The sequence below is a fragment of the Opisthocomus hoazin genome, chromosome 3 (assembly GCF_030867145.1).
Source record: "Opisthocomus hoazin isolate bOpiHoa1 chromosome 3, bOpiHoa1.hap1, whole genome shotgun sequence".
Taxonomy (NCBI): domain Eukaryota; kingdom Metazoa; phylum Chordata; class Aves; order Opisthocomiformes; family Opisthocomidae; genus Opisthocomus; species Opisthocomus hoazin.
The window spans coordinates 92,186,601-92,207,781 of NC_134416.1; the positions used below are offsets into that span (position 1 = coordinate 92,186,601).

The 21,181-nt window shown below is 43.2% G+C and overlaps 1 long non-coding RNA gene across 1 annotated transcript in view; it reads left to right on the plus strand.

Moving 5' to 3' along the window:
• Nucleotides 1-418: 418 nt before the first annotated feature.
• LOC142360765 (uncharacterized) overlaps nucleotides 419-21,181 on the plus strand; it is a 169,088-nt gene continuing 148,325 nt past the window's right edge. The window contains exon 1 of the long non-coding RNA XR_012763342.1: nucleotides 419-447. This is a non-coding gene — a long non-coding RNA (uncharacterized LOC142360765). The remainder of the gene's footprint in view (nucleotides 448-21,181) is intronic.

Consider the following 21,181-nt stretch of genomic DNA (forward strand, 5'->3'; position numbering starts at 1 on the left):
CTGTCCTTCCTGTGGTGCAGGTGCCTAAACATGTCTGATCTGAGGTTCGCAGTCCCATGCACTGGAATATACATGCCACAGTTCATATGTCAGTTTAAAAATTAACATCCATTGATTCTTACAACTCTAGGTGCTTTCTGAAAATATTTTCTCATGTGCTTCTCACAGTACATGTTAGCAGATCTGTCAAGAACTGTCACTCCTGTTCAGACTGGGCTGGCTTGGAAAATACTAAGTTTGCTGTGAGATGATCATCCTGCTCTGCTGGTTAGTCGACTTTTAGAAATATCTCTCCTGCAATGAGATCATTTCTCTGCTCACTACAAAGTTTTCTCTAGTTGATTGATATTCAAGCATGTTAATATTTAAAGCTTGTGACCTTTGCTTCTCTTGGCACTGAAATCTGGCAGTGCGTTGCCTTGAACACTGTGGAGACAACTTTAAGAGGTAAGCTTGAAAAGTGAAGTGAGAATGTAGTTTTCCTCAGCAAAGGAAATGTAAGACACCGCTTTGTGGGCATGCAGGTGTTCTACAGCAAAGATGCCTTTGGGATAAAAGATGCTAAAAATCAAGTGGTGGATGCTGCAGTGATGGTAGATGCTATGGGTGCTTCAGGTAAGAATGCTGTTTCAAAGGCCATGGAAATAGCCACAGCTCAGTCTGAACTGCTTTGGGACTGGGTTTAACCTTTTTGTCTCATATAACAACACTTTCGCTTTCTGTAGCGTAAACCGTGCTGCTGCCTCTGTCCTCAGCAGTTTGCAGCACGGTTCAGCCGCACAAGTGAGCGCATCTTGCACCAAAGTAATTCGTGCCGGTACCCTCTGTGTTCCTGGTGATTCATCAGTCTTATGTGTACCTGAGTCAAACTCAACCCCTGACTCTTTCTATCAAAGATGCTTTTAATGGAAAAGGTGTGAAAAGGAAAGGGCAGAAACAGGGAAGGTGTTAACCTGGAATTTTATGTTTTGAAAGTCAAAGGGGCACGCGGTCCTGCTGTATTCACTGTAAAGAAAATCAGGAAAGTAACCAAAATCAGTTATCCATGTGATAGCTGCTCTTTACGTTAAGTGGGCAGCTTAATAAAATTAAAACAAATACCTGCAGTGTAAACCTGATGGCAGGTGGTGGGCGACGTACATGTATCAAGAACTTATAATTTACTTGGTTTACATAAACTAATACATAAAATCCAAAGTCCAGAAGGTCAAAAAGTGCCATCTAGTTTGTGTTTGCCTCTTTATATATATAAAATATATTATTTTTAGAAGTTGTATTAAACTCCCAACTGCTTTTGAGAAGGAATATCAAGGAGGCATCTTCTATAACCACTGAGTCTTATTCCAAGGATGGTGTTTTTATGGAAACCCAGAGAGAACAGTGGTTTTTCTATATCTTTTTGTGATACCTAAATCATTAAGATGATTTTCAATTCCGTGGCTAGTTTTAAAAAATATAATCATAAGACCTTCTCCCTCAAGCCCTACAATGACATTCTCGGTTTCCTTTTATTGCTACTTTCTGTTCTTGGGGATGGTAGTGTATGGATTTAATTTCCGTCTTGCTGTTCTGGGTTTGTTACTTAGTGAAACATCTCTCTCATCCTCCTGGCTAGGTTTTGTTCTTCAAAATCCTGAGAGACGAGTTTCTTAGAAAAGCATGAAAGTGAGATTTTAATTGTATCCTTTAAATTGTACTCGGGTATTAACCTCCCTTTTAACTCCTAAAGAAATATCATGTTCTTTGAGTCTTTAGGCTATGTCAGGCAAATCTGTTGCAGTAACACCAAACTGTGAAAAGGTTCAGCTTCATTACCCAGACAGTAATTAGTAAAGTGCTAGAAACTACTGACATACCGCTTTTAGCAGTTCACTTGATATTACTGATTCTACAACTAATTTGATGATGGTGGTGCCTAACTCATTGGGCGTTTAGAGGAAACCAGTGTGGTTTATGTTAAGCTTGTGAGTTGTGAAGGTGGTATGGTTAGGACCCCTGTGCTCAGGCTCTGCTTGCTTGCTTCCCACAGTTTTAGTAATGGTGAATGGAGCAGAAGCTGTATTTATTCTTGCTTAGTGAGTCAGAGGCTGTTAGGAATGACTCGGATGAAAAATGCCTGAGAATCTTGAATTACCAACCAAGCAAATAGTCCTGTGATCTTACAGGAGTATAAAGGCTGACTGACTCTGTCACAGGACTAATAATACGAATGAAACTGCTGTTTTGCTACTGCAGTCCTCTCCGTCAGTTCGCTTGCTTGCTAAACTCTGCTGGTGCGTTGGTCTAAGAAGGAGAAGACCACCTTTCTGAGGTGGTGAGTTAGGGGTTTTCACACCCAAGGCAGAAGTTACATGTGCCGCAAAAAACACAATGAAAGAGTCTCTCTTATGAAGATGCTGTGGATCGGCTAAATGTTGTCATTTCACTTCTTTGCGGTGGAAAGTCCCTTGATTCCTGCCGCAGCCTCAGCGGGGACTTGCTGCTTCTCACAACACCTCTTTAGACTCTTTAGGTCTCCACCTTTGCGTGTTCACTCAGTTCTGCCTCTGGACCTTTTTCAGTGCCTTGTGAACCCGAGGAGGAGGCCAGGAGGCTGACATGACAAAGCGCGGTTTGGAAGTTGGCAGCCTTAGAGAGGCTGAGGCTATACGCCTCTTAACTAGGTCTGTGAGAGAAGGAATAGCCATCTTCAGCAATTCAGGGTGGGACTTGGAAAGAAGGTAATATTAATTTGGGATGTGAAGGACTGAATCCCACTTTAAAAGAACTACCGTTGTTTGTCATGTGGATATAATTATATAGGTGTAGGTAGATCCATAAAACTCCGTGTGAGGATGCTCTGGTTGAAAAGTGTTGGCTTAGGTGTGTGTGCACATGTGCAGCTGTCAAACTGCTATAGTACACCAGTTGAAGTTCATACCTTGGATTATACAGAACACGTTAGATCTTGCATGTTTTGGGGAACTGAAAATAAAGCCTTGTAATTATCAATAGTATTACCGATTATGGTAATCATCTCCTTGTTTTGGTAAGCAGTCCTGTATATAGAATGTGAAAATACATCCATTAGCAAGTGTCTATGTCGGAAACTTATGTGCAAGGCTTGGTGCAGCCACAGGCTTATAGTCTGTAAATTGACAGGGATTTGGAAAGGAGAATCATTTTTACAGGTGACCAACCATTCCGAGCATTAGTGGAAAGCATTCAGATGAAAATATGTAACCTAAGGGCAAGGGCTGTTAAATAGCGGCTGAGGATCTGGACTTGATTGTTAAATAAGGGATGTGAATCTCTGTGCTCTAGGGCATAAGCTATCTTCAATTGATTCAAGGGGAGGAATGACTGAGTAGCTGAGTGTTACGTGGCAGCCAGGCACGAACTTTATTGTGCCTTTCTCAAAAGTGCACATAGACCTGGACTGGACTCCCATGCAGGTCTAGATGGACCACTTCTCTGCTGCAAGCTGAAAGTTTCTCTTTCCCTGTGTGGCACCTCCTAACAGCATGTGTATCTGTGTTTTATTGCATTCAACATCTTCTAGTTTAGATGTAGTTTGATTGCTTTCCAGATAAGTCTGGGTCTGCTACTTATTCTTATTGGCCATTGTAAACTTAATCATGTGATGTTCTCAGTAAACAGATACTCTGGGAGGCAATTGGTGATTATTTTAAATGAAATCACTGCCGGATTCCAAGCTACCATCGTTAATTCTTTGTGATATGATCATGTTGCCCCCCCCCACCCCAGCACAATCTCGTAACGAAAGTTACTTAAACAGAAATACAACCAACCCTCCTATACCCAAAACTCATATCCCTAGTTGCAGAGAATTTTAAATATTCAGTGTAGGTCTTCAAAATTTTCCAATGTAAAACAGTTTTGTGTTTCTTTCAGCATGAGGCAGACTGTTTATTGTACATCTTTATCACAGTAGTATCTTTGACAGCATGATGACTTACCTTCATTAGCCATCAAATAATATGTATCTGTTTAGTTCAATTTATAGTCCTAGACTCTTTGAACATGCCAGTAAGGTGCATCCCTATGCTTACAAATGTAAAAAGGCCAGACAGGCAGTTCACCATGTTCACAAATTGCTCTGGCTACCACAATGTGTTGAGAATGTGCAAGAGAGTAGAAGTGCTGTTACATTTCTTGCTTCTGTGGCACATCTTATTATATTTATGACAAATGTTGGCAGGTTTCCATGGCTGGGGAGTTGTTCATGGCCCCTGTCTAGCCAGCAGCTATTTCTATGGGTGTTACCATGGGCACTGATGGAAGGAAATTCATATCGAACAGAAAATAATCGTGGAAAAAAGGCAGGAGGCAGAAAAGGAGGGACAGCAGTAATTGTTTTAGGGGTCAGGATGGTCTGGTAACTCTGGAAGAGCTACGAAGCTGTAATGGCATTTTATGGTACAGAACTACTCAGTGTATATATGCTGGAACTATGGAGGGTGGGAGGAAATAATGCTCCCAGCCCAAGAGCAAATCTATGGCTGTCATTCTAATAATCTAGGAGCCATGACTTTTAAGTGTGCTAAAATGGAGAAGAAAAAAAGAAAGTCATTCTCTCTAGACAGTACAGAGTGACTGCGTGTCCCTAATTCACTCCTTTAGGAGCATGCTGCCTATATATATAATCACATTTGTGTGCATGTAATTTTTGAAACAGTACAACACCCAGGCAACTTCACTGATGTGGGCAGCTGTCTTTGCTGAGATGAGGACAGCACACTTGAGGAAGATCAAAAATAACCCAACACCCTCCCTTCTCCCTCTGCCCGCCCCCCCCCCCCCCCCCCCAATAACCCTGAAAAAAACATAACCAAAACCTATCAAGCTTCTTGCATTTTCTTTTGATCCTGGGGCTCCTGTGCAGCATTGATTTTACAGTAGAATTTGAATCCCACGTAGTTCTGCTAGTATTTGGGATACAAGATGTAGAAAGCTTATGGCCATGGACCTTGGCGATTCCCTTAGGCACAAGTAAGCCTCATGTGACTGGGTGTATTGAAAGGATCGAGGCCACTGACTAGGATTTCTGATGTGCTCATTTTCAAGAGTAGAAGTTCATGTTACCAAGTTTCTGTTCCAAACTGCCCCTGTCTTTCATAGCCAGCGCTGCTTCTGCCTGCAACTGTTCTGTTGCTGTCATCTTTGTTTCCTGACTCAAAAGCAAACTGCTTTTTCACAACATGCCAGGAATGAGAGCTACTATTAATGTTTCCTTCTTGAACATCTTTGTTTTGAATCAAGTTGCTGTGAAGAAGGTGAGCTATCCAGTGGAGAATGCTGGAAGCACCTGCTAGCATGGGATGTGGATGTGAGGAAAAGCTGGGATGAGATTCAGAGACTGTATGTTGGGAGGATTCTGAAAAGTACGTAGTGTTAGGGAGAGGTGGCACATGACAATCCTTCATCCTTGCAGTTTTCATTCTTCAACCACCTTCCTTTTGTTCACAATGAAGCAACCTGAGTGGTGTCCTAACTGCTGTTTTCCTGCTGAGCAGCTTATGAACCTCACTGTATGAGCAAAGGGGGCCTTGTTTGTTATGGCCACTTGAGCAATTGAGTCTGTATCCTAGCTTTTCATGAGTGGCAGTTGACCCAATGCAAAAGGACTGATGAAAGTTTGTGAAAAAAATGATTCACAGTGGTCTAAAAAGTAATCTTGTAGGATTCACCAAGGCTTCACCAAAGGCAATGGCTTCACCAAGGGCAAGTCCTGACTGACCAACCTAGTGGCTTTCTATGATGGCGTGACTGCATCAGTGGATAAGTGAAAAGCAACAGATGTGATCTATCTGGACTTCTGTAAAGTCTTTGACACGGACTCCCACAACATCCTTCTCTCTAAATTGGCGAGACATGGATTTGATGGGTGGACTGTTCAGTGGCTCAGAAATTGGTTGGAAGGTCGCAGCCAGAGGGTAGTGGTCAACGGCTCGATGTCCAAATGGATGCAGGTGACAAGTGGTGTCACTCAGGGGTCCGTACTGGGACTGGTGCTGTTTCATGTTTTCATCAATGGCATAGACAGTGAGATCGAGTGCATGCTCAGCAAGTTTGCAGCTGACACCAAGATGAGTGGTACAATTGACACAGCAGAAGGATGGGATGCCATCAAGAGGGACCTGGACAAGCTTGAGAAGTGGGTCTGCGTGAATCTCATGAGGTTCAGCAAGGTCAAGTGCAAGGTCCTGCATCTGGGTCAGGGCAACCCCCAGAATCAACACAGGCTGAGGGATGAAGGGATTGAGAGCAGCCCTGCCGAGAAGTACTTGGGGGCACTGGTGGATGAGAAGCTGGACATCAGCCAGCAATGTGACCTTGTAGCCCAGAAGGCCAACTGTATCCTGGGCTGCATCAAGAGCAGTGTGACCAGCAGGTCGACGGAGGTGATTGTGCCCCTTTGCTCTGCTCTGGTGAGACCCCACCTGGAGCCATGTGTCCAACTCTGGAGCCCTCAGCACAAGAAGGACATGGAGCTGTTGGAGTGGGTCCAGAGGAGGACCACAAAAATGTTCCAAGGGCTGGAGCACCTCTCCTGTGAAGAAAGGCTGAGAGAGTTGGGGTTGTTCAGCCTGGAGAAGAGCAGGCTCCAGGGAGACCTTATGGCAGCCTTCCAGTACCTGAAGGGGGCCTATAGTAAAGATGGGACAGACTTTTTAGCAAGGCTTGTTGTGACAGGACAAGGAGTAGTGGTTCTGAACTAAGGGAGGGTAGATTCAGACTAGACATAGGGAAGAAATTTTTTACAGTGAGGGTGGTGAAGCATAGGAATGGGTTGCCTGGAGAGGTAGTGAAGGCCCCATCCCTAGAAACATTCCAGGCCAGGTTGGACGGGGCTCTGAGCAACCTGGTCTAGTGGAAGATGTCCCTACTCACTGCAGGGCGTTTGGGCTAGATGACATCTGCAGGTCTGCACGACCATAGCAAAGGGAGAAAAACTCCTCCAGGGACAGCAGCAGGAGAAGAGGTAGGCTAACTGGTACTGTTTTTGTACTAGCTGGGTCTCTAAATACCTCTTCAGTTTTTAAGGAGTTCAACAGCACCTCTGAAAGATACTCCCTTCAGTGCATGGGATGAAGGGGCACTTCCCACAGCTGGAGGGAAGCTGATGGTAGCTGATGGTCAGCTACAAGTCACCTGTTTGTGGGGAACCTGGGATGGTTCCTGCTCTTTCTGCCACATCAGTAAAGAGGGAAGTTAACAGCAGATGCCAGTGATGCCCTTTGTCCTGAAGGGGTGGATGTGGTAGGGAGTATGTTCACTTCAGATGAGTCCTTTTATGGTGGCACCCATACAACTCTTCTGTGTGTTTTATGCTATTTGAACTAGTTGTGCCACCTCTTTCATTCTTTATTTTGGGTGCTTCCATGGGCTGGAGGGTTATCAGTTGATGTGTGGAGCAATCCCAACCTCTTGGGCTCCAAGCTGTGGACATCTGGGAACCCTCCGAGATACTTCTATTCTGCCCCATCACTTTTAGGAGTTCACCCCATTTCTTCGTTAAGGTTGGAGATTAATCCTGGGGATTTGCAACTTATTATGGGAAGCAATAACAGTAAACATATAACATACTCTAAATTATATGTTTTCAAAAGAAGTAGGCTCCCTGGGGAGGGTCTCTGTCCTTCCTCCAGCTCCCACAAGGGCACTTTCTTCTCTGCTGTGGTGAGGCTCTGCAACTCGCAAGGAATGGAAGGACTTGCTGGCATGACTTTTGGGGGTGGGAAAAGCTTTATTTTATGAGCATATTGCTTCTTACGAAGCTTTCAGAAATATTTTTTAATAGTAAGGGCCTCTGACAAGAGGGAAACCTTCTCAAAGTATTGGGTTTTAAGCTGATTTATCTTCCACTTGGTTTGGCCATTGAGAGAGAGTTGTGCCCTACCCCTGGTGTCTCTCCACTGTTAGGCAGGTCCAAAGCACTTCTGCAATGTACAGTGGCTCCCTTCTTGTCACATGGGGGAGAAGTGGGAATCTATGTTTCACCCTGGCCCCTGGGTGTTGGGCAGTGTCCCACTAAGCAATTGTCCAGAGTCTGTACAGACTTTCTTGATTTACTTATCCAGACAAAATTGTAGATTTTTGAAAACTACAGTTCCAAAACTTAACCCAGAACACAGCTGCTTTGCTTATTTGAATGAGGCTTAAACTTTAACAACAAGAGGTAGGAGTCGCTGAACCAAGAAGTAATTTCCAGAGCTGTCTTGCTGGAGATGTTAAATCTCTTATGTGTTTTTTCTTGTTCTGTTGTTATGAAGGACAAATGTGTTGGAATGTTACTGAATCTTCGCATTGTGTTTGGTTAATGAAATGACTCTTGGTATTGTGGTCACTGCAGTGATTAACTAGAAACCTATATTCTGAATTATTCTTTTCTTGTTCCTATTTAGATTTATAACGACCATAGCTGTTTTAACTAGCAAAGGATCATGCATGTGGTCTGCCTCTGGGTCTGAGATTTCATCATGTTCAACATCAGTGAACTGTACCTAGAAAAGATGCTGTCTGTGCCTCTAGGAGAGGTGGTAAATGCTTAGCAAACACATTAAGGTGTTCTCTTAGTAGTGAAAATACAAGCAAACATGTTTGGTTTTTTTCCTTTAACTGATTCTGTAAGAGTGAAGCCATATGTTCTCCATTTTCTGCCTCTTCTGAATTAATTGGAGCATGACGGTGTTTCCTGACTGAGGCAAACGCTCTCATTTACCTTCATCTGCGGAAAGGTTTCTATCACGATACAGATTTTCACACAGCAGCAATAGCTATTGCTGCCGTGTGATCAATAGAAGAAGCTGCATCAAGATCAGCAATAATGCAGAGTGATAAACAGACCTGTTTGAGCATCGGAGGTTTTGTAAACACAGACCTGCTTAGTTGGTGGTGCGTTTCTGTTGTTACTGGAGTGAGAGTATCTTTTTTTTGTGAGAGATTGTAATGTGAGTGTGTGTCTCTTCTACTTTGTATCCAGGATCTTCTAAATACAGATGCTCCTCAGAGCAACGCTGATGCACAAAGACCTGCTGGATTCAAAATATGGGCTAAAGGGTTTGCAGAAAGACTCACTTTACTGCCTGCCTTTCCAGCAATCCTGAGCTTCTTGGGAAGGGATGCTTGCTTCTCGCTTCATAGTCTGAAGTCAGCTGCAGCAGCCCTGGAGCTGGCAGCACAGGGCTGTTCTTAATTGTGATAAACTAATGGTATTTGGTTTGCGAAGGCCACGCTGCAGAAACTCTGCTTGGTGTTACACTTAAGGGAGGCCAAGACACATGCTGCATTTTAACTGGGAGGACCTGTGGTGTGTTCTGGGATTTTTCCTTTCGTCCCTCTCCCTATCCCACTGCACCCCCCTCCCCCCAATTCTGGGGACGATAGCCTTGAGAAAATAAATGCCTCAAAATAATTTTGGTTTCTTTTTCTTTTAAATGAGCAAAATTTAGGTTTTAAAATGTCTTTGAGGTATTTTGTTTGTGCCTGTGTGGTTGTACCTGGGGACAAAGCACTAGTGCTCTCTGTGTTGTGGGCCAGGAGAGGGGCTGACGGCTTCCAGTCCTGAAGCGTACTGTTGCAGGAGCATCAGTCTGTACCCATGTTAATAATCCTCAGCAATCAGGATGTGTTTTCCCAACTTCCTGGCCCTTCTGGCACAAAGTGTTACTAGAGCTGTGAAGACATGCAACTTGAAGAACAAAATATAAATACTGAAGATTTTATTTTCTGGGATAGGGTTTCAAGACACCATTGTTTATTTTAATTAAATTATGAGATACTCCTGGTTGCACGCGTTTATCCTACTCCTGGCAGAGTTTGCACCCAAAGAAAGCCTAGCAGCATTTCCCATTGTATAGCTAAGGGTCTGGAGTGCTCACAGAAGAAGGGCCAGAGATGGGTGGAAAAGAGGAATGAAGAAGTGACTGCAGAGTTGACAAACATTCACAAAGCAGGGTGCTCCATCCATGAGCCCGGTTTGTGGTACCATGGCCCAGGACTGGAAATAACCACACCTTAGCAGGCATGGTGGCGTTGGGTTGGTTGTTGAACTTGATGATCTTAGTGGTCTTTTCCAGCCTTAATGACTCTATGATTTAATGAAGACAACCCCCTCAGTGAACAGGTATGGTGACCCTGGGGTCTCTGGGGGTGTGTCTGCGCAGTACTGTGAGGCACAGTCACCTCTGCAAGACATGTGCTGTCGTGGCACCATCATGCTTCGTGTGCCGTTGTGGCTGTGCTGCTGTGACCCTGGGAATTTGTGTGAGTGACATTGGGTATTGGAGTTGGGATGTGGATGTCTATACTATGTTGGAATATGTAGTGTATATATATGCTGTCATCTTGATTTCATCATGACCGTGTTGGTAGGCTCTGTCACTTGTGTTTTCTTTACTTTCTGTGTCTCTCATGCTGCACACTTCTAGCTCTAAATACTTGATGTTTCTTTCTGTCCTGTTCTGTTTTTTCTGCCTCTCTGATTAATCCCTCACCCTGGACGTTTGCTGTTGGCGTGTGTTTGTGGTGGGGTGGCGCAGAGCAGTTGTCTGCCTCAGTGCAGAGCTCAAATAGGTGAGAAAGTGGGTTACAGTCACAGACAGCAGCACTGTACAGATATGTGTGTTTGTATGCAATGAGGAGTGTCTCTAAGGTCATCTTATGCTCGAGAAGCAAGTTTCATGCACGAGTTGTCTAAATGTTAGTCGATTGCTTAGGCAAATAGCTAATGTTCTTCCACTATCAAAGCCTCTGTGCAGCAGGGGAAAATCAGACACAAAAAAGAACGTGAATCTCACAGTCAAACAAAATAGTAGTGTGCCAGCCTCGTGGCTTGCCAGGAGATGCGGTTACTTGCAGTTGAATGAGTGAAAGTATCGTGTTGTCCGAAAAGCAGATTCCTTTACTCGGTGTGAATAAGCCAATTCTCACACACTCAGGAGAGGTATTGTTTTATTAAGGCCTGGCTGCTCGGTGGACTTCCCAAGGCTGGACTCCTCATTACATTTATACATTAAATTCATGGATATTCTACCTATCTAATACATATTCATTTTAATTTACATAAGTTGTGCAACTACATGGCATCATTCTTCTTGGCTCCCAAGTCCTTTTCAGACTGTTCTGTACATGTCTCCCTCCTTTTTGGGGGTCTCTGGTGGTCTTCCGTGGTTCTTCTGGATGAAGTACCCTAACTCCTTTTATCCATATGTGGTCACATGTCACCTAAGGACAACTTAAGGCTACTTACTCTTGCCAATTTTCCTTTGTTCCTTCAAGAAGGAGAGTTTGTCTTTGGTTAAATGGATAGTGTAGATGGCCAAGATATTCTGTCTCTGAGCTTAGGTTAAATGTTAACATGATCCTGGTCATGCAGTACTTCAGTAAAGAAATGCTACTTAAGCACGAACAATACCCCTTCTTTCCAAGCAAAGAACCTGTTCTGTTACAACAGGAGAGTGCTTGCAGCATCCCTGGGTGTAAGGCAAAGGGAGTCAGCATGACTTCCTCTTGGCTGCCCTCAGAGGTAAAGATTTGAACCTCATACAGATCTTCCCTAGCAGAGCTTATTGGATTGACTGTTGTATTTCAGAATCCTAAAAAAAAATCTGAACCACAATAATGCCCCCCAAAGAATCAATAACTCCAAAATCAAACCAGCAAAGAAATATGTTGGTGGGGAACATCATCACCCATTCCTTCCAAAGAAGAAATATAACAAACCACCCTGTGGCAGAGGACCATTTTGCCTTTTCTGTCCTAACCACCTTCCCAGCGAGCTGTGAGACACTTGCATTTTGTACCCGACATCATACATCAGGTCACATTGTTCTATCCTAAGGGAGGGTAGATTTAGACTAGATATAAGGAAGAAATTTTTTACAATGAGGGTGGTGAAACACTGGAGCGCATTCCCCAGAGAGGTAGTGGAGGCCCCATCCCTGGAAACATTCAAGGCCATGTTGGACAGGGCTCTGAGAAACCTGGTCTGATTGAAGATGTCCCTGCTCACTGCAGGGGTGGTTGAGCTAGATGACCTCTGCAGGTCCCTTCCAACCCAAAGCACTCTATGATTCTACCCTAGAGTAAGGACTGCATCTTAAGCTCACTGAATTCTCACACTCACTGCAGCCAAAGTGGTGTTTCGGCTGGCTGTGATTTTAAGGAGTGTCAGGCAGTACCCCTGCTTGCGTCATCTGACTCGGAATGATAGCTTTTGACAGCTGTCTTTCAAAAAAGGCAGAGCTCTCTTCAGATACTGTGTTCTTAATGTATTAAAAGGGAATAAACCCACCTATATTACAGAAGAAAAATTAAATTTAACATTGCTGACAGACATGTTTGTGCCAGCTTTCTCCTCCAGCTTACCTCACCTGGCATCAGCAAGCACCCTTATGAGACACTGCTTCCTAAGGCAGACCCTGTGTTCCCTGAAAGCTTTGGCTAGAAAGAGAATAATTTGTGGCAGAGAAGTGTGTGAAGTGGGATAGTTACTTGGTGCTGCGTTTCCAGAGGTGCTGACACAGAGTTTCTTTACAGTGAGCGAGAAATGTGTCACAGGGTCTATTGGCTGACTAAATGCCTCTTCAACTGACAGCATTGAAAGGTACCTGGGCTTTGAGGTGCCATTTGGCTCAGATGTGTCAAATAAAAATATGGCCAGTGAGGGTGTCTGTATCTCTTTCTGCTGCAAGGAATGGATAGGAGCTTCCACAGAGGTCTCGTCCTTCCCTGCACCCCTTGGGAGATTAGGATTGTCAAATGGAACAGAAGACTCATAAACTAGTGGAGAATACAGTTAATTGGGAAGATTTATAGGCTTGTTAGCAGGAATGTTTCTTAATTTAAAATGTCAGTGTATTCCCTGAAGGGAGACATTACTTCTTGTTGAAGCCTTAATTGGAGTGGGCTAATTTTCAGTGCTGGGACTAATAAGAATAACAAAAAAAGTCCTTCAGCCTCAACCAGGAAAAGAGTTATTTAAATCTCACAAGCTGTAAAAGTGCTAAGAGCACTGTTTTTGGCTTTCTTTCCTGAGGCCACAGAGGAGACTGAAAGGTGAGCAGCAGCACTGGGCAGTAGTGGGAAGGGAAGGTGTTTTCTTCAAGTGTTTTGCCTAAAGCTGACTTGGAAATGTCATAACTTATTTTTCCTTCGCTTAAACAGTGATGCTAATGGTCTCATACTGAAATTGTTTCAAATATGTGTATCTTGATAAGTTGCAGTTTAACACTCACAGGCAGAGTAAAATTGAGTTATCTTTCTGGAAATGGAATAGTGTGCTGGTACGGAGAACAATCACTGGGATAATTCAGGGTTTTCTTAATGTTTTGAAATATCACCAAGAGTCAATGTCTGCAACCAGGTGGTGCCAATGGAAGTGCTCTAGTGATTTTAAAGTCCTATATATGTTTGGATGGTATAATGGACCCTTGTCCCATATTTCTTCCAATGAACTTGCTGAATCCTATGTTTTCTAACTGCTGTTTTAGGCCCTTGTTCCTATCTGCTATATTAGGAAGGAGCAAGACTTTTTTTATGCATAAATAGATGTACAGTACTGGAGTAGAGAGTCTAAAGTAGAGGCATGAGTGCAACAGGAAAAAAAAAGAAATAATGGTTCTCCATTATGCAGAGCTTTGTATCTGCAGAAATGACGCAAAAATCACCTAAAGTCCTTCTGATGCTTTGGACTGGGATAATGCATAGGACGTACTTACCCAGTTAGCAATGATGGTGTATAGAATAGCCCTCCTGCTAGAAAACAATATTAGGCTGCTCTATGCTACTTGATCTTGAGTGGTAGGACTGTTGCTGGTGCAGAGGTTCCTGATAAGCATGTTCAGGCTCTGTTGACTACAGTTTCCAGTGGAGGTTGAAACAGGTCTCCAAGGTTCCCAATGGGATTCCAGAAACCATCCCTCCTATTGGGTTCACGTAGGCCCGCTTCTCAGGTGCGCCAACGTGAACATCATGATGTTCAGCAAGGCCATGTGCAGGGTCCTGCACCTGGGCTGGGGCAATCCCTGGTGTCATCACAGGCTGGGGGATGAAGGGCTTGTGAGTAGCCCTGAGGAGAAGGACTTGGGGGTACTGGTGGATGAAAAGCTGAACATGAGTTGGGGTGTCCTGGTGGACGACAGGTTGACCATGAGCCAGCAGTGTGCCCTGGCTGCCAAGAAAGCTAATAAGATCCTGGGATGCATTAGGAGGAGTGTGGCCAGTAGGTCAAGGGAGGTTCTCCTCCCCTTCTACTCTGCCCTAGTGAGGCCCCAGCTGGAGTACTCTGTCCAGTTCTGGGTTCCCCAGTTCAAGAAAGATGAGGAGCTACTGGAGAGAGTCCAGCGGAGGGCTACGAGGATGATGAGGGGACTGGAGCATCTCTCCTACAAGGAGAGGCTGAGGGAGCTGGGCTTGTTCAGTCTGAAGAAGAGAAGGCTGCGAGGGGACCTAATAAATGCTTATATATATCTAAAGGGTGGGTGTCAGGAGGATGGGTACAGACTCTTTTCAGTCGTGCCCAGTGACAGGACAAGGGGCAATAGGCACAAAGTGAAGCAGAGGAAGTTCCGTCTGAATCTGAGGAAGAATTTCTTCCCTCTGAGGGTGACGGAGCCCTGGCACAGGCTGCCCAGGGAGGTAGTGGAGTCTCCTTCTCTGGAGATATTCAAGACCCAGCTGGACAAGGTCCTGTGCAGCTTGCTCTGGATGACCCTGCTGTGGCAGGGGGGTTGGACTGGATGACCCACAGAGGTCCCTTCCAACCCCTACCATTCTGTGATTCTGTGAATGCCTACTGTGTCCTGGACTGCATGAAAAGCAGCATGACCAACAGGTTGAGGGAGGGGATTCTGTCACTCTACTCCGCTCTGATGAGACCCCACTTCTAGTCCTGTGTCTAGCTCTAGAGCCCCCAGAACAAGAAGGACATGGAGCTCTTGAAGTGGGTCCAGAGGAGGGCTGCAAAAACAATCAGAGGGCTGGAGCACCTCTCCTGTGAGGAAAGGCTGAGAGAGTTGGGGTTGTTCAGCCTGGAGAACAGAAGGCTCTGGGGAGACCTTGCTGCTGCCTTTCAGGACTTAGATGGCTTATAAGAAAAATGGGAACAAACTTTTTAGTAGGTAGGGCCTGTAGTGATAGGATAAGGAGTAATGATTTTAAACTAAAGGAAGGTAGATTTAGACTAAGTATACGGAAGAAATTTTTTTTAGAATGAGGATGGTGAAACACTGGGACAGGTTGCCATGAGAGGTGGTAGATGCCTAATCCCTGGGACCATTTGAGGCCAGGTTGGACGGGGCTCTGGGCAACCTGATCTAGTTGAAGATGTCCCTGCTCATTGCAGGCGGGTTTGGACTAGATGACCTTCAGTGGTCCCTTCCAACTGAAACAATTCTGTGTGACTTCTGTGCATTAGGAAAAGGTTATTCACTGAGAGGGTGGTCAATCATTGGAACAGGGTCCCCAGAAAAATGGTCATGGCACCAAGCCTGTCAGAGTTCAAAGAATGTCTGGATGATGCTCTTGGTCACATGATTAGTTTTTAGGTCGCCCTGTGAGGAACAGTTTTTTGGACTTGATGATGCTTATGGGTCCCTTCCAACTTGAGAGATTCTATGATTCTGTGTGCTCAGGTGGAGCCTATGCTCCCCTGTCTCTTTCAACTTATTTTTTTTGGTAGGTTGGTGTGGTTTGGGTGGTTTTGTTGTTGTTTTTTGGATGCAGTTTCTGAGCTCTATCACTGCATTGCCTATGGGAATGGCTCTCCCATGATAACGAGCAGCCATAGGATCTTGTTTCTCTTTCCTTCCCCTGGGAATGAATTGTTGTTAATTGGCTAGGACTTCCTACTTAATCAGCAGCCCCTATATGTGGCATAGAAGCGCACTAGTTTCTGTAATTACTTCTGTGTAACACTAAGCAAGAAGACACAACTTTAGAGATCTCTGTGTGCATAAGAATGTCAGGTGGCAGAAGACTTTCAGTTAAATATCATAAGCCTAAAGATTCACTTTCTGGACCTTCCTCTGCCTGGAAGTTCCAGACAGGGTTAAATGTGCTCGGGTCCTGCCAGCAGCTGCTGCCTGCCCAGGACCAGGGGCCCATGGGAGCTGTGGCAGGCAGGGATCACAAGGGATGCAAGGGAGGATCTGGGATGGGAACAAGGCAGAGGGTGGTGGTGTGATATTTCCATGGCAACGAGGTGTCTGACTGTGGGTCATCTGTGGCTCCAGTGCAGAAATAACTCCGCAAGCCTTCTGTAAATAAATATGTGCCTGGAGCTTGATCCTTCACTGGTATAAGTTCAGGCTTGTGTGGCTGCTTTAGATATATGATTCATGCTGTGAACATATAGCTTGTGAAAAAGGAAAAAATCATTTCCAATTCCTTGATACTTTCTTACATTTTATGAAATCTGTCTCTCTTAAAATTATTTTTAAATGCAAGCATAGGTTCCTGAAAATGTAATAATTTATAACATGTAAGTTTGGTTTGTGAGATCTACCACATCTATTATAAGAATCTTCTATAACTTAACAGTTCATGAAAGCAAAGCTGGAAGCACCTTAAATCAAATGTCTTTGACTTAAGAATTCTGACTTTTGGAGAGCATTCCCAAAGTCAAATCCTATTTTGCATCATGTATGATGCTTTTAAAAATGCCTAGTCTCCACTGCTTAGAATTAGAGTGACTCTGTGTTAACTTCTGTGTTTGGAAATAAAGCTAGAGAAGTGGCTACAAAGTGATGCTGACAGTCAAACCAGTTGGAGTGCATAAAGCTGTAAGTATCTGACAAAAATAAAAATGTCAGAAGAAAAGGAATAGATCCTATCTGGTTCTCTTTTCTGTGCTAAGACTCAAGCTAGCTTTCAACTAACTGTGACACCATGCTTTGAATGTCAAACAATTTTGTTTTCTAAGCATTTCAGTGTCCTATATAGTATCCATTAACATCATCCCTTAGGTTTCCTTGGCAACTGAAGCAATCAATGCAATGACAGTTTCAATGGCATGGAAAAGCACCAGCTTCAAGAGTTATGGACAGAAGTACAAAAAGCAGGTAGGCTGGAATCTGTCTGTCTGCGGACCAGCTTTATTTCTGTCTCTGGTCCTTTCTATTTTATGAGTTCCAAGGTGTGTGATTAATCACAAATCTCAAACTGTGCTGTGCTTGTGCAGCAGTGGTGCTTGATGCTGACTCTAAAGGATCCTAGGATCCACTCAGCCCAGCTGTGAGGAGCTTGATATTTGAGCTTTACAGCCTGGAAACCTTCTTCATTTTCATATTTTGGATTGGATGTGTATATATCACTTTCTTTTTCAGAGTATTAATTAGAAACTTGCAAGATCAAGGTCATGCCTTGACTCGTTCGAATGGGCAGAGGAAAGGGACCCGGTTGCCGCTGCTGCTTCTTATGTTCCTTTCCAATACAAAGGGACAATGCGTAGTTGGTTTTTTCTGCCACTAGCAGCCTGCCTGAAGAAGAAATTCAGAAAGTCTATAGCAGTGGCAAATGGCTAATGTCCATATATTGTCCTGCAGTCTCCACTTGTGAAGGAAGATAATATGGCTGGGAGATGTATTCCTTTCAAATGTCTATTATACATATATATATTTTTTTATTTTCTAGAGGGACTTCTTTAGAGTCCTGCTTGAAGCTTCAGTCCAACTCTGTAAGTAGGATTCTGTCTGCAGGAAGTCTTTCTTACATTCATTGGCACTGCATTGTCAATACCAACATATCAGTAAGGAGGGCAGTAGTGATGTGGTGAGTTATCGGAAAAAATCTGTGCTATTTAAAGAGAAGGCTTTTTTATTCATATAGTTCTTTTTTTTCATTTCTTCAAAGTCTGATTACTCGATGTACTCTGAAGAAATACAGCATTCAAGATGAAGACATGACTCTGTCACCTGCTACTCTTGAAGCATAGATAGAACCGTTGTTTTGATGCTTATGTTAATTTTTTTTTTTAAGGATCTAAATGAAGGGCCTTGTATCAAGCCTCTTGAAGTGGGTGCACAAGGTCCCTCAATTTCCTGTGGGGACTGACCCAAGCTATTCAGAGAACATGAATATTCAGTAAACAACGAGTGCATACTATGCTTTACTTAGTTCTGATGACCACTGCTGCAAAACTCCAACAGTTTCTGTATCAGTTCTACCAATCTCTAAGCCCACATGCATTGCAACCATGAATAAGTTTTCTTACAGGTTTCTGAGTTCAGAGTTGGAAAAAATCAGGTTGACGAGTCAGGCTTGCTCACTGTCATGAGTGCTGGTAAAAGTACTCACTCCGCTGAAGCAGCAGGACACTGTAGAATGAATCACAGGCTTTTTTGGGACTCTGCTTTCCCCAAGATGCTTCATGATTCAGTTCATATAGTTGCCATGAAGTAGCTGTGACAGATGCTCAGACTGATGGCCTCAGAGAACTTCAGTATTCCAACATAACTGATGTCATGAACTTTTTAAAAATGTAGAAGTGTTTTCGATGTTTTGTTAATCTAAGTGTTAGAAGCTGTTCAACAGTCCTCCAGCACCACTACCTTAGTTGGACTCCAGAATGGCACTTGCCCATCAGAATTCGCGTAAGCATGTAACCTCATTTCATCTGAGGTGGAGGAGGAAAGAGGTGTGGTTTTTTGGACCTTTTAGAGTTGTTTCTCAGTACTTCATGTGAGTGCTGATATGCTCAACAGCTTTGGTTTGATGCTGGCATAAGGTAAAAGTATTCAGTGTTTATGCAGGTTTTTCTTTTCCCTCTCTGAGTGTAGCAGACCTAATAACTTGCATCTAATTGGATACATACATCTAGATTGCCTGTCATGACCGAGTCTCCCTCTTATAGCTGTGGAAGCAATTTTTTCCACGTATATATATATATTTATTTTTTTTTTTACCCACCTTGATGTTTTTGGCAGAACTCAGCGCAACAGATCCGAGTGCAGCCTCTCTGGTTTTCTCACTCCTTTCTACTGGTCCTCACTGAGGAGAACAGCAGTTACAGGGAGTTGCATGTTATAGATTAAATGTTTGTACGCTCAATAAGCACGTTGTTAAGTGCAATTGCAAACAGACTATAGAGAGCATGGAGGCTTGGCTGACACATACAGGTGTCCCTCTACTAATTACAACATCCAGAATTAGATTTTTGCTTGTGCAAAATCTCAGGAGGAATTTGCAAATTTAGCACTTAAAAACATTGTTCTCTACTCAACACCTGTGCTGTTCACAAGGTGGGGGAGCAGGGAACGCTATTTTAACACTGAACGACTTGGGCTATGAACACACCTGTTTTAGATATGTGGGAGCATCTGGGAATTTGTTCTTGGACAAGCTTCCTTATACTTGAAGGGGCCCAAACGATATTTGACTGAGACGGTTTGTGAAAGTTCTATCAAAATTCAGGGAAACTGCCAAAACCTAAGAATTATTTTGAGATGAGATGTTCTTATCTCCTGGTGCTTAGAACGAAGCAAAGTAGCCACCATTAACACGGCAGGATTTGTGCTGTCCCTCTGCCATGGTGACAGGGAAGTGCAATTTATAGGCAATTGATGCAACAAGGCGATATTGACAAAAGTAGTCTTAATGTATGTTTTCATTTGACATACAGATACCATAGTGATGGTACAATTCAGTGGTTGCTCCTAACAAATAGCTAGGTATGAGTTAAAATGGATCTTGACATTTAGTGCAATTCATTTGCTCAATTAATACTTTTTAATTGCTAATGCAAGTAGAGCATGAAAGTGTGAGCAGCGTAACAGCAAGTGACTCATTCTCTGTTGACCAAGTAACATGGGATTGTGTATGTATAGATGTTAAAATAAAGGCTGCAGAAATAAATTACAACCAAATTAATGGAGCTAATATTTTTTGTGCTGTTAAAGATGTGGTTCATGAGTCAACCATGACAATACTGATGACTTCTGATAATTAGGACAAACCACACATTATGGGTGTTCTGTTACATTTACATACCTAGTGACCTGGAAAAGAATTCAAAGGATCCAAGCAGTAATGAAGTTAACGGACCTTTGGCAGGAGAGAGAGGAGATTTTCAGAAATGGTTGTGGAAACATCTAGGATGAGTTCAAGTATCGTGGCTCCAAGACAAAATCACTTTTGCAAAACAGGAGGGAAAAGTTCTGTGTTTGAGAACTGTTCAAACTCTGTTCCGTTTTCATCATTAATGCTTCAAAATATTTTCATTGTAGCAACGTTGTATAATCTTCAGTTTCCTTATGTTATAAATATTTACTACATAAACAATTGCATACCACATAAAAATCAGGATATATGCATTGAACTGGTGCTATGAAGTGAGTTATTTACCCGCTTTTGGGTGGTTTCCCTGCAAGAAAATGAAATGGAATATCTTATACCACATAAATATAACCAGGAATATATTAAGTGTGCAAGGACCAGAAGAAATGGAATAATACTAGATAATCTCACATGTGAAATCTTTACCCTGAAATTAATCTGCAAACATAGATATATATTTGCTGCAAATAAAATGCTGTGTGAATGCATAGTATTTGAGAAATACCCACAGCATCAAGAGATGTAACTGGACTTTCAGGAACAGCAATGTTGATGTCGGATTTCATGTCTTGTTCCACACCACTAACCTTTGTAAGCCTTGTGGTTTTTTTTTTTTTCTTAGGAACTGTGTTAAATCTCAGGCATTGTATGGCACTACTTCTGTCAACCATCTCAGGATAGATTTGGTGTTAAAACAACATCACCCTGAGTGCTTTGAGCAGTCATCCTCATTGTGAGAGACTCTGTTAACTGTCCTGTGAAATGAGCTTGTTGGAAGCAAGCAGCCTGGAATATGGAATGAATTAGTTGCCTGACATCAGCCCTCCTTTGACAGCATATTCGGATTCAATTCTAGTCTGGCAAAGTGTGGTAGAAATATACAGCTTGCTTGTCTAAAACTGTCCACATCCGCTGTTTTTAGCAAACAATTCTGCTGGGGAAGAGGTGCCGTTAGCAGAGTAATGATCCTGCAAATACCTCTCTTCTTGTAAGGCGTCTCCCATGTTGGTCTCAAACATTTTTATTAAAAAAAAAACCAAAAAAAAAGGGATGGATTTAATAATAACACGAGAGATAAACCTTTTTACTTTTAGGAATTCATTACCTGGCAAAAATGAGAGTT